The sequence below is a fragment of the Hakea prostrata genome, chromosome 8 (assembly GCF_041222555.1).
Source record: "Hakea prostrata isolate BN-2017 chromosome 8, UWA_Hpros_2, whole genome shotgun sequence".
Classification (NCBI taxonomy): Eukaryota; Viridiplantae; Streptophyta; class Magnoliopsida; order Proteales; family Proteaceae; genus Hakea; species Hakea prostrata.
In genome coordinates this window covers 51,002,362-51,014,721 of record NC_142607.1, presented here as the reverse complement: position 1 = coordinate 51,014,721, position 12,360 = coordinate 51,002,362, and the positions used below count along the sequence as shown (strand labels likewise).

General features: G+C 40.3%; 1 non-coding gene across 1 annotated transcript; it reads right to left on the bottom strand.

Moving 5' to 3' along the window:
- Positions 1-11,366: 11,366 nt before the first annotated feature.
- On the bottom strand, positions 11,367-11,448 carry TRNAS-AGA (transfer RNA serine (anticodon AGA)). The gene has a single exon. It is a non-coding gene; the product is annotated as a tRNA-Ser (tRNA).
- Between the last annotated feature and the right edge of the window lie 912 nt (positions 11,449-12,360).

Here is a 12,360-nt window from a genome sequence, read left to right as displayed (position 1 = left end):
TGATCATGAAGGAGAAACCCCCTTCATTAGCTTGAGGGAGGTCGCCTGGATAACCCCATACTGTAAATCACAATGCCTTCGAGGACAAAAAAACAGCCATGGAACCCTATACAAGCCATTTATGGAATATGAAAATGAGAAGAGATCCAAACAAGGTTAGAGCAGAAACAGCAGCACTGAAAAGTCCACGAGATCAAATAAATGAAGATCTGAAATATTAATGTAGAATAAAAAATTTCCATTTTTAAAAGAGAGAACAATACCATTGCCTTAGATAATTAAATGCACGTAGCATTTTATAATTTAGACTAAGAATTCCAGGAATATCTGTAGTTAAATTTATTGTTCAAGAAGGCATTTAGTGGTACACCATAAGGATTAAATTGAAACGGACATTAAGTATGGGCCCAACCAAAGATGAGCCTTCAACTATCTACATGTAAAATCTGTTGGGATGCAGTTCCCCCCAAAAAAATTGTTGAGAAGAACGAAATGGGAAGAACGAAATTATTGTTGTCCCATTATTTTTAACGGTAATAGGAGTTGTTGAGGACGGGTGTGTAATGTTTATTTTCTTTCATTAGAATTAAGAAGCATTGGAAGGTGTATTGAGGAGGGTTTGGTTTTGGGGGTTTCAACTTCGGAGGGGGTGTGGAGTTTCTTTGCTTGGCTTTCGCCCTTTTTTGGACTAATGACCACCGGTCGGCAGCATTGGTGGCCAATACTAGACACTCACCTTTGTCACGAACATACCATGTAGGAAGACCATATGAGGACATGGGAAGGGCTGTTTGAAAGGAGAAGAATGATTGATGGAGATGATGGTTCTATTCTGTATGTATCTCTAGTGATCGTTAATGGTGAGGAAAATGGGGTATGTTGAATACTTAGTCGAAGAACGCATGAGATAGGAATTGACTTTGGTGGGAAATGTGCAGGGATCAAAACCCACGTTTACAGTCATGAGGAAGTTCATTGAATCCAAATGGTCGTGTTGCTCCAAAATCCTATTTGGCAGTGCAAGCGAATTAACCTGCAAAAACGTTCTTAATCGGGTTGGTTGAATAACACCTCCGATGATCAAGTTAGTGAAGCAAACAACTTTAGAAGAAGACAACAAGTTGCAGATCTCTCAATGCTAGAAGAAGTAACTCAATAATGCGTACTTGTAAGCAGTTACCTTAGCTGTGTGGAAATGGAGTTCGACTCGGACTCCATGATTGTTCCTTACTTCTCGTAAGAAAGGTGGAATCCTATCCATTGTAAGAATCATAATGCCCTACATATTGAGCCTAAATTAGACTCCTTATGTAACAACCCCCGTGTTTCTAACTCGGAATCCGTATTGCAAGTTCGAGAACCTGAAGGTCTAGTCGGATAATTTTGTGGAGTGTCCAGATAGAAGTCTATGATTTATATTCAGAACCTATGGATTTTGATTCTCTTGTTGAAGAATCTGCCTTACTAGGAAGTTGGATCTCTGGTAGAAGGCAAGTGGTGTTTGGAGATGCCCGGAATGAAGGTAAAACCTCCCCCATGTGTTGATTAGGGCTAGGTTGTGTTTGGGTTTCAACCCCCTGAGCAAAGCACCCTTGTATAGCAATATACTTGGGGGCGGTTGCTGGTGGCGGTTGATTAAACCAAGCGACCACCTTAAGCGACCACCACTTTCTGCTTGTGGGAAAATGCCCTATTTTGCCCCTGTTCGTTATAAATAGCATTCCTCGCCCTATTAATGCATTATTATGTTCGAGATTGCCATTTTGGGCGATTAAGCGGCAATGGAAACGTGCTGGAAGGTGGGCGAAGTGCTGTTAGTGATCTGGAACCTTTTCCCTTCTATTCTTGGTGATTCTGATTAAGGTAATGAATCTCCATCTGCAATTCTCTTCTTTTTAACATCTAATTGATATGAACCCATCCCCATTTTGGTAGTGGTTACCCAATTGATTAGTTGTAGCTCTCTTTCCAATGTTCTTGATGAGATCCTGTCCAGAAACGAATCTCTGCATTTGTTAATGGATGGATCTAATTAAGGGGAGAATTTTGAGTGATTAATCTTTGTTAATTTTAGGGTTTCGTTTCACCTATTTGTTATAGACCTATTAAGTTTGAATTTCGGACTAAGATCATCCCAAAAGAATTGAAATCGAATGATCAAAAGTCTAATTTTCAGAGTTGGAAACTGTCTGAAACTGGGGCGGTCGCTTAACCTAAGCGACCGGCACAAGCAACCGGCTGGTTTCCAGTGACTATGTAGGTTTGATTTTGGATTTGTTTGGACTCTTGACTCTTATACATTCTTCTAACCATGTATATAGGTGTCCTTTGTTTCTACTTAAAGTTTTATAATTGTGTTTGGATTGCAATTTAAAGGACTTCTACTAAATTACAGGTAAGGGCATGCATTCTTATTTATATGCAATTACATATACATGATGATTCAGCTGTTCTATTTACTATTCTTTGATCATGTAACTTGCTGTAATTGTATAAAGCATGTGAATCTTATTGTATACTTGTTGTTTGTGGTGTTCCTTGATGTACTTCATCTTTTATGATATTGCACAACTGTTCATGGTATGATAAAGAGTGATGTAGTGTAGTTGTGATGAAAGGGGTATTCCATCGGGATATCTTGCCTGGAGATATCAGAGGGCTGTGGTATGGGACACATGCTCACTGATACCTCTAGCACTATCATGGTTACTGGATGACATACCTAGGAGAGTCTAGAATTGCACGGCTAGGTACCCCACATGCTATTACCCTTTCGGCAAGGGAATTGATGTCGGGTGACCCATGACAATGGTGATGTTTCGTCCTACAGCGGTAATCAGTCCCGTGCAGAGACTCAGTGGTCCACTATTGGTCATGCAATGGTAGGGTTGCATATGTTAGGGTTGGGCTCATGGAAGTCCAAGGAGCAGACCGGGTGTCGTGAGGAGTCATGAGAGCAACCGCCCCAATAATATGTGGATGACCATAGGGTTAAGGAGTGGAGTCCAACAGCGGTAGCCAGTCCGTGAGGGTTCTCACTCCTAAGTTGCGAAGGATACTGAACCGAGTTGGTTGGTGCCATAGGGGAAGTATCTGGACTTCATATAGTATGTTACCATTATGACTTGCATTGGATTAGAAACCCCGACATGCGCCAGTACTCATTTCCAATGGTCGTGGTGAGAGAGTGTTGACTTAATCCCAGCCATGGTTTCAGAGCCAGGTGTGGACTTACCCCTTTGCCCAGGATCCCTATTGAGGTAACCGGTCCTTGCCGGATCAGAGTGACAAGACCTACCAAGAGGAGGGCTGGTGTATATCTTAAAGCATGTCAACTGTTAGAGATTTGCATTTGATCGTACTAGCATTCATATTTATGCATATCATCAATATCATTTCATGTATGCATTCGTGGATTGTATTGACATATATATGATAATTGTCTGTTCCTTACTGAGTTCATCAGAACTCATTCCTTTCATTGTATATATTATATGAGTGTACAGATGGCGGCACTACATCAGAAGTTGGAGATGATTCGTATGAAAGAGCCTTCTCGTATGAAGCTAATGTGGCACAAACAGTGGTTCATGAACTTGCAAAGCATGAAGCCTCCTGAAGATGCATGGTGTGCACTTTTAGCACCCATTGATGGTTGACGGAGGCAAATTGCAGGATTTTGATGATTGTATGGAGAAAGATTGGAGGACCCCCTTTACTTGCTAATTTAGAAAACTAGATTTTAGATTTAGGAAAGAAAACCGGAAAGAGGATTATTTATTTTATTTATTTTGCTTCCACTGAATTCGATATTACATTTGATTATTGATTCTTTCCTTTGATCATGTAACATTTTTATTTCTTATTGCACTTATTTTTGCTCTTGATTGTCTGTACTTGTGTTTATTATTATTGATGGGTAAGACCATGGATCCTGTGACGGTTCACTCCCATGGGTTGTCGGGCGGATAACCGAGACCAGCAGGTGGGGTGTGACACCTTATTCTGTAAGGATTCCCCTACTCCTCCAAGGTCCCGGTTTACTTGGTTTACTTGATCATCTATTTTGGAATTCCATGGTCGACTATGAATCTATTCCTTAGTCTTTGGAAGACAATTGAACTCTTAGAATGCAAGCTATGAGCATTTTATCTGTTTATGGTCCGTCCAGTCATAGTTCAACCATATCAAATTTGATTGGTCTGAATTAGTCGGGTCTAGTAAAGTTCACCCATATCATTGGCCCCCTAGCCATGTGCTCAAGAAAACGAAGTGTTAGGGCATAGGGGTTGTAGACATAAATGAGAACATTAGTTCGGCAATAGCCAAAATTTCCTTGCTTTTGTTTGGTGAACACTCTTAAAGCTAAGCCGGTGGATTGAAGTTGATATAACCGCGGTGGATTGAAGTTGATATAACCGTTAAGTGTGCGAACCTGACACACGTTTTCCAAGTTTTGCACTGTTGGCACCACATGGTGTGATTGTCAGGCGGCATCATAATGCTTTTTGAAATGAAATGTTATTGATTTTCTATCCATTAGATGTAATTACTTTTAAGCTGTCTGATTGGCATCAATATGGCCAACGAAAGTTTTGAAAACAATGAATGTGAGCCGTACAGATGCAATGCATCTGGAGCGTGCAATATGCACTTTAATAATCTAAGTTTGACACTTTGTCTGTATCGTCCACGTGGAGCCCTTGCGAGGCATTGGATACGGATTTGACAAGGGTATAAAATACCCCTATCCTTTCTTTTTCTCTTACTTCTTCTTTTTGTGCAAGTTATATAGATGATAGAGAAGAAAAAGCAATGGATCCTTGCTTCAACCGTTCATATTTCAAGCTTTACCCCATCTCTAGGGACAAAAAGCTTGATTCAATATTTTCGCCATTAGAACTCTTGTGGTAATAAATTTTTTTCTTTCTTTTTTGCGATTATCCTTGCTACGGTGATGTGTTCCCCTTTTCTTAGAAAGCCCTTTGATTCCTATCCATTAAATAACATAAGCCTAGCAAAAATGGTAGTTAAGTCCCTTGCTTCAAAGCTCTCTTGGTCTTCTAGATGTGTTGAGCCCTCCGGCTCTACCATTGGAAGTGACAGAGCAAGTGAAGAGAGTGATGCCCTATATCACTCGAGTGAGGGTACTTGAAATGTCGAGCCCTCCTCTTCTACCCCTGGTCAAGATTTTGATGGTAATATTTCTGGAGAGTTTGAACAGATCCAAAGTTCCCAACCAGGTGTGGCCAATAGCCATGTAGAGAAATCCCTTAGCGTCCAAGCTCGATTTAAGGTGAAGAGGAAGAAATTGATTGACAACCTTTCTCCCAAAGAGCTCAAAGCTGAACGAAGAAAGCCATGCACCTCGAGCACATCAACTATGATCCTAGTACCTCTAACCCCAAAATTTACCCTTCTGAAATGACCGAGCAGAATCTAGAACTTCTCTGAGCTCGTTATGCTATTCTGGATGAGTACATTCTTCGTTTTCCTTCCGAGCATGAACATGCACATCGACCCCCTCAAGGTGAATTTTCTGTCTATGAGGATCCTTTCAAAAACAGATTTAGGCTTTCCCCGTTCACCCTGTTTTCACAGAAGTCCTTGACCACTTTGGGGTGTGTCCAAGCATGTTGGTGCCAAACGGTTGCCGAAACATTATTTGTTTCTGGGGCTTTTGCAAACAGGAGGTCGACATCACCACAACCCTTAACTTGTTCCTACACTTTTTTATGGCCAAGAAACATGAACAAGACCTTTGGTTCTATGTTTCTAAATGAACCTCTTCTTAGCCGGGTTGGGATGGTAAGTTTGATGGAGAAGGGACGCTACTGTTCAACACCAATGGGTGGAGGCCTAGGTATGTTTTTGTTTGACCGCCATCCTTTCCCTCTTTCCCAATCCCCTAGAGGGGTCAAACAAGACCTTTAGTTCTATGTTTCTAAATGAACCTCTTCTTAGCCGGGTTGGGATGGTAAGTTTGATGGAGAAGGGACGCTACTGTTCAACACCAATGGGTGGAGGCCTAGGTATGTTTTTGTTTGACCACCATCCTTTCCCTCTTTCCCAATCCCCTAGAGGGGTCAAATAATTTTCCAGAGCTGAATGAGTCTAAGCAGGTGGCCAATGACCGAATCCTTCTACCTAACAAAGATCAAATCAATCGAATAGTATAAAACATATCTCCACCTGATTTATTTTCTAATTGATTCAATTTCTTCTCAATGGATAAGAATGGAAATCTTGATTATCTTTTTTTTTTTCTTCCGGTACTGGTGCTTTTTTTAATACTGTAAATGAAATGCTGCCGAATGGGTGCGAACCCAAGACCATTTACGCCTCAATCTGTATCCAAACCATTGTAGCTAGCCAATGCCTCTAGGCAAACTTTGTTGGCTAGCGCGCCAATAAAAAGAAAATGGGTAAATATCACTTACCTCCCCTCTTAGCTAGACAAATAGCACTTACACCCCCTTTTAGTTGGATAATATCACTTACCTCCCCTCTTACCTAGCAAATATATCAAACACCTCCCCTCTGTTAACTTTTTCAGTTAAGATTTTTAGCGAAGGGTAGTTTGGGGTTTTAAAAACATATTTAATGTAAAAGTTAAATTTAACCGAGAAAATTAACAGAGGGGAGGTGTTTGATATATTAGCTAGGTAAGAGGGGAGGTAAGTGATATTATCCAACTAAGAGGGGGTCTAGGTGCTATTTGTTCAACTAAGAGGGGAGGTAAGTGATATTTACCCAAAGAAAAATGAACTGGAAAAAGGTGAAAATGAAAAAATACGTGAACGGCAGGATTTGAACATCCGCAAGCAGAGCCCACATGATTTCTAGTCATGCCCAATAACCACTCCAACACGTCCACTGGATATGAAACGTTGAAGATTTATAATTAACAACAAAAGTCTTTAGGATAACATTTTTGGGGTTTCTTCTTGGTGAGCTTCCATCTTCTTGTGGTACTAGATAGGATTTTTCTCCCTTGTGGGTTTTCTTAACCTTTTAGGTTCCATTGTGGTGAGTGTAGTGTTGTTTGGAGAAGAGGAATTTTAGACTACCACCGCTTATAAAGATTTCGAGGATGCGGAAGCACATCATCTGACCAAGCCTGAAAAAAGTCAGGGTTCTCATTGTCACACCCACCTAGCGGATATCCATCCACCCGAATACCCGAGGGAGTGATCCATAGTCACAAGATCAGGTCTCAGACAATCACATACCATTCCACACAATAGACCAATCATGAGCAATAATAAATCAACATCATACATAATAATAAAGAAGTAAATCAAATAACAAGGATCTCAGAAGAATCTCAAAACCAAAATTGTCACACCCCACTTGCCGGTCTCGGTTATCTACCCGACAACCTGTGGGAGTGAACCGTCACAGGATCCACGGTCTTACCCATCAATAATAATAAACACAAGTATAGACAATCAAGAGCAAGAATAAGTGCAATAATTAATAAAAAGGTTACAGAGTCCAAATACTCCAATAAATATCCAAGAAAGAATCAAAGGAAAGTATCAAGAATCAAATGTAATATCGAGTTCAGTGGAAGCAAAATAAATAAAATAAATAATTTTCTTTTCAGTTTCTTTTTCTTGATCTAAATAATATTTCTCATGAATAATAAGGAAAGGGGGTCCTCCAGTCTTCATCTATACACTCCTCAAATATCCTGGCCATCTACCTCTTTCGTCCATCAATGGGTGCTAAAAGCGCACACCAAGCATCTTCAAGAGGCTTCATGCTCTGTAAGTTCATGTACCACTGTCTGTGCCACATCAGCTTCATACGAGAAGGCTCTCTCATACGAATCATCTCCAACTTCTGACGTTGTGCCACCATCTTTACAACTCATATAATAATATATACAATGAAAGGAATGAGTTCTGACGAACTCAGTAAGGAACAGACAATTCTCATATATATGTCAATACAATCCACGAATGCACATATGAAATGATATGGATGGTATGCAGAAATATGAATGCTACTAAGATCTAACTATGCAAGTCTCTAACAGCTGACATGCTTTAAGATATACACCAGCCCTCCTTTGGGTAGGTTTGGTCACTCTGATCCAGCAAGGACTGGTTACCTTTGTAGGGATCCTGGGCAGAGGGGTAAGTCCACACCTGGCTCTCAAACCATGGCTGGGGTTAAGTCAACACTCTCTCACCACGACCATTGGCAATGAGTACTGGCGCATGTCGGGGTTTCTAATCCAATGCAAGTCATAATGATAACATACTATATGAAGTCCAGATACTTCCCCTATGGCACCAACCAACTCGGTTCAGTATCCTTCGCAACCTAGGAGTGAGAACCCTCACGGACTGGCTACCACTGTTGGACTCCACTCCTTAACCCTATGGTCATCCACATATTATTGGGGCGGATGCTCTCATGACTCCTCATGACACCCGGTTCGCTCCTTGGACGTCCATGAGCCCAACCCTAACATATGCAACCCTACCATTGCATGACCACTAGTGGACCACTGAGTCTCTGCACGGACTGGTTACCATTGTAGGATGAAACAGAGTCACGTCACCATTGTCACAGGTCACCTGGCTTCAATTCCCTTGCCGAAAGGGTAATAACATGTGGGGTACCTATCCATGCAATTCTAGACTCTCCTAGGTATGTCATCCAATAATCATGATAGTGCTAGAGGCATCAGTGAGCATGTGTCCCATACCACTGCCCTCTGATATCTCCAACCAAGATATCCCAATGGAATACCCCTTCCATCACAACTACACTACATCACTCTTTATCATACCATGAACAGTTGTGCAATGTCATAAAAGATGAAGTACATCAAGGAACACCACAAACAGCAAGTATACAATAAGATTCACATGCTTTATACATTTACAGCAAGTTACATGATCAAAGAATAGTAAATAGAACAGCTGAATCATCATGTATATGTAATTGCATATAAATAAGAATTTATGTCCTTACCGGTAATTTAGTAGTATCCATTAAATTGCAATCCAAACATAATTATAAAACTTTAAGTAGAAATAGAGGACACCTATATGCAAGGTTACAAAAATGTATAAGAGTCAAGAGTCAAAACAAATCCAAAATCAAACCTACACAGTCACTGGAAACCAGCTGGTTGCTTGTGCCGGTCGCTTAGGTTAAATGACCTCCAAAAGCGATCGCCCCTGTTTCAGACAGTTTCCAACTCCGAAAATTTTACTTTTGATCATCCGATTTCAATCTGTTTTGGGATGATCTTAGTCCGAATTTCAAAGTTAATAGGTCTATAACAAAGGGGTGAAACAAAACCCTAAAATTAACAAAAATACCCAAATCATTCCCCTTGATTAGATCCATCCATTAACAAATGCGAGGATTCGTTTCTGGATAGGATCTCATCAAGAACATTAAAAAGAGAGCTACAACTTATCAATTGGGTAACCACTAACAAAATGGGGATGGGTTCATGTCAATTAGAGGTTAAAAAGCAGATAATTACAGATAGAGATTCATTACCTTAACCAGAATCACCAAGAATAGAAGAGAAGAGGTTCTAGATCACTAACAACACTTCGCCCACCTTCCAACACGTTTCCACTGCCGCCTAATTGTCCAAAATAGCAATCCCGAACATAATAATGCGTTAATAGGGTGAGGGATGCTATTTATAACAAACAGGGGGCAAAATAGGGTATTTTCCCACAAGTAGAAACGGGCGGTTGCTTGGTTTAATCAACCGCCACTTGCAACCGCTCCCAAGTATATTGCTATACAAGGGTGCTTTGCTCAGGGGGTTGAAAACCAAATACAACCTAGCCTAATCAACACATGGCGGAGGTCTTACCTTCATTCCGGCTCTAAACACCACTTGCCTTCTACCAGAGATCCAACTTCCCAGTAATGCAGATTCTTCAACAAGAGAATCCAATCCATGGGTTCTGGATAAGGATTATGGACTTCTATCTGGACACTCCACAAAATTAATCCGACTAGACCTTCGGGTTCTCGGACCTGTAATACAGATTCTGGGTTTGAAATATGGGGGTTGTTACAAAAACAGAGTGCGAAAGTGATGTCAAAACTGAAACAATCAACAAGAAAGGAAACTATAGACAAAAACTCTTAAGATTACAAAAAAAGGTGTCCTTAAGCAAATGTAACTACGAATCTCCCAAGTCTTTGTTTCACGAATGGTGTTAACCAACTCATAAGTCGTACTAATCCTGGTACGCATAGTCATGACATGAACATTGGTCACCATGTGTGTTATAGTCCCCAAAATCTTGTACGCTGTAAGGGTTTGTTGCCTGCGCTTCGTAATCTTGATATGCGGCATCTATATCTCCAATAAGATCTAAGGCAACAAATTTCTCGAAGGGTGTGCTCAAAATAACTTAGCAAGTAGTTCACAAACATATAACCATAATCACAATTTAAATAAAACATCATATAGTTGTATCATGATATGAAGTGAAATGCAACAATGTTACTATACTCTAATTGATGATAGTCTATGTATCGTAGACACGAATTAAGATAGAACACCTGCCTCCTTTGGGTAGGTCTTGTCACTTTGATCTCTCATGGGTTGGTTATTGGTGTTGAGATTCTGGGCAAGGGGTAAAGGAATCCCTCTCAAACTATCACCATGGCTGGGGGTTAGGTCACCATTCTCTCACACACCATTGGCATGAGAAATGGTGCGTGTTAGGGATATACCTAGCCCAATGTAGGTCAAATACATAGTCACATCAACCTAGGTTTAGATACCTCCCCTCACGCACCATTGGCAAGAGAATTGGTGCATGTTAAGGATATACCTAGCCCAATGTAGGTCAACTACTCAGTCACATCAACCTAGGTTTAGATACCTTCCCTCATGCATCTCACACTCTTGCTTCAGTATCCTCCCCTACTCAAGTCAATGTATCCTATGCTTCCAACCAACTCGGACCACGCCTCCGAGATATCAAAACTCAAGGTTTCACACAATCCTAACCGCAAAAACAATAGTGGAGAATCATTGGGCCATAGATCCATAAGTGGTCCAACTCTCCTAGAGTGAATAATAGATAACATATAACGAGATACCTGAACTAATAAAGCATAAAACATCAAGTTTGAATACTACACAATAGCCACGGTACAAAAATACACATTCTGTTTCAAAAAGAAAGAAATTCATTATGCACAATAAATAAAGTGAAACATGCACAATTTGAACTTTATTAATTGATTAGGGAATTTTTTACAAGATCAACATTAGGTAAGCCAATGCCTCTACGCAAACTTTGTTGGCTAGCGCCAATAAAAATTAAAATGAACCGGAAAAAGGTGAAAATGCAAAAATACGTGGACGGCATGATTCGAACCTGCGCGGGCAGAGCCCACATGATTTCTAATCATGCCCGATAACCACTCCGGCACGTCCACTAGATATGTAATATTGAAGATTTATAATTAACAACAAAAGTTATTAGGATAACATTTTTGGGGGTTTCTTCTTGGTGAGCTTCCATCTTCTTGTGGTACAAGATAGGATTTTTCTCCCTTGTGGGTTTTCTTAACCTTTTACGTTCCATTGTGGTGAGTGTAGTGTTGTTTGGAGAAGAGGAATTTTAGACTACCACTACTTATAAAGATTTCGAGGATGCGGAAGCACATCTCTGGTGATTTCGAAGACTCCTCTGCAGATCTGAAGTCTCTCATCTCTGATCTGACAATTCAAGGTTAGTATCTCTTCTGAATTCTAATTATTCTTTCTTCAATCTTATTCTTGATTGAGATCAGGAAGAAGATGCTGCATTATTGCAACCATCTATTCCATGATCTCTTTCGTTTCTTTGAGATCTATGATCATTGTCATGATATGATCATCGTCATGATCTTAATCCTAGCCGAATAAATTTCTTGAAACCCTGAGCCTTGTTTGATTTCTGGAAACCTTTGGTAACCTCCCATGCGAGGGAAACCTCATAGGTAATATTTATGTTTAACTAAACTTGAATTTCTATGATTTCTTGTTATTTTCTTGTTAGCAATCTTTCCCTCTCATTCCGTGATCATAACCTTTTTATGGGAACCATAAAGGTTGAAACCCTAATTTCTTGGGTCAAATCAAGAACCCATATTTTGACCAAGACTTTATGATTTTACCTTCCCATATGATTCTAATACATCCTAGGAAGTTCCCCTTCAAATTTCGGATCAATCCGACTTCAAACGAAGAAGTTATGGCCAAATCAGTTTCTGAATTTCCGTACTGACTCGCTTGGTCGACTGTGCCAGTCTACCAAGCACTTGACCAATGATGTCAGTAGCTTCGTCTTTCGCCCAATTTGATTC